Raw genomic sequence first — 2040 nt, 5'->3', positions numbered from 1 at the left:
TGGGTGGTGGACACGGACTGGGGGGAGGGGAAGGTTCCTTTTTCAGGATGTCTGGGTATTTCAGTTAATTTCCAGTCTCTTGTCTGTACAAAGTTCTAATTAGGGGTCATGAAGCTCCTCAGAGTTCTAAAGTTCCTTCTAGATACAATTAGAATAAAACTTACATTTTTCTAAGGCTTCGTTGGGTCCAAGATAAGGGAGTTCTGTGTACATTATCCTAATTTTTGCGGTTTGCTCCGGTTGTCATTAATGTTCAGAACAGTGCACCTGAAATCTCCCAAATAGGCAAAATGCCCCCTGGCACCTTGTCTTAGTTGTGTGTGATCCAGTCTGACAGCTGTGCAGTAGGTACTTCCGTGGAGTGTCATTTGTGGTGTACCTGAAAGGCACGCGCCCTTTACTTTTCAAGTTGGCCATTTTGCAAAGGTGAAGATGCTCAAAATTTAGGGATAGAGCATGTGTTCTGTGATTTGATAGTGCTGGCAAACCCCAAAATCATGGGCTCTTTGGCACTTGTGTTGGTTAAGGATACCGTATGCCTGGCATTGCAAGTGGGAGCAGGGGAAGATAAAGCAGCGTGGCAAATTTAATTTAGATCTCGGACTGCAAATCTTGCCTATGGATGTGATACAGTCTAAACAAGGATGAAGGATCCTGAATATCCTGAAGATAAGGGAATGTCTGTAAGATGAAAAAAAAGAAGTTGCTTACTGTGTCAACTGAACAAGCCAAAAAATAGGCTTATGCTCTTAGAAACCAGGAGCTTTACAATAAAGGGGGCTGCAATGGATTAGTCATTAAACAAGAACTAATAATTCCATACTCTTGCCAAGCAACACGAGCACGAAAACAAGCAAGCACTGGACTGTATAAACATGAGTGTCAGTAAGATGATGAAGTTATCTTTCCACTCAAGTACTGATAAGGCTCCTACTGTGGCACTGTGTCCAATTTCGGGAACCATGCTATGAGGAAGATGTTGACCCTTTGGAGGGAAGCCAGCGAGGAGAAGTAGGAATAAGGTCTGGGAAACATGACCTGTGTGGAGAGATTGGAAGAACTGGCATGTTTAGTCTAGAGCAAAGACTGAGGGTGATATGTGATAAGTCCTCCAATAAATAAATAGTAATTGCACAGAGACTAGTAACGAAGTTGTTTGTGAGAGGCTTGCAGTTAAATTGGATGGGAATTTAGGCCACACATGAGGAAAAGCCTTCTGGTTACAAGAATAATCTGTCCCCAGAATGGGTGGCCCAGGAAGGTGACAGGATTTTTATCATGGAGGGGTTTAAGAAAAGGTTATGAGAGGGTCTCCAGTAGCTTGGATATAGATTGTTCTTCCTGGAGTGGGGGGTAGACTGGCCAACCTCTCAAAGCCTTTTCTGACCCATTTTTAAATTTTTGTCACCTAAGGAAAAGATGTTTTCAAAAAACCCTTGACAAATTTCAGCCTGTCTTTACCAAACCTTTAAAAATTACTGTAGAAAGAAGAAAAAAACCCTGTTTATTAGTTCTAAGGTATGTTTCCTATTCAGATGCCTCTGTTTGTCATTCTGATGTCTGAATGCCTCTGTGGCACCTTGAATGCTGTTACTGCGCTTCAGTTCATATTTCAGTATATTCTAATGCCAGCAGAGATGCTGCCGCGGTAAGCCAGGCCGGCACCAGAACAGCCGCAGAGGCTCTCCTGCGTGGTTTAGCAGCTATTGCATGTCCAAGCCAGGTGCAGTAGCAGGTTTTGCTGGCAATATTTGGGTCCCTTCAAGAATCTGTCATTCGCCTGACGTTAAACAACTAGCATCTAACTTCAACGATCGGCTCTGTCAGAGGAATGAGAGCGAGTGTTTTAGAGACACAAGAAGGGGATTAAAAAAGAAATTACACAGGTTATATTTCTCTTTATGCATGATGGTTACTTGCCCCAAAGGGCAATGGAGTAGACAAATCCAAACAGGAACATTTAGATTATACTGCGAATTACTGGGTGATACCATTAGTCTTGTGGACTTACTCCTAATCTTAACTCTCCAAATGAATCAG

Source organism: Eurypyga helias, unplaced genomic scaffold (assembly GCF_000690775.1).
Source record: "Eurypyga helias isolate BGI_N326 unplaced genomic scaffold, ASM69077v1 scaffold15254, whole genome shotgun sequence".
Taxonomy (NCBI): domain Eukaryota; kingdom Metazoa; phylum Chordata; class Aves; order Eurypygiformes; family Eurypygidae; genus Eurypyga; species Eurypyga helias.
The sequence above is the reverse complement of the archived record's forward strand: the minus strand, read 5'-3'. Positions refer to the sequence as shown.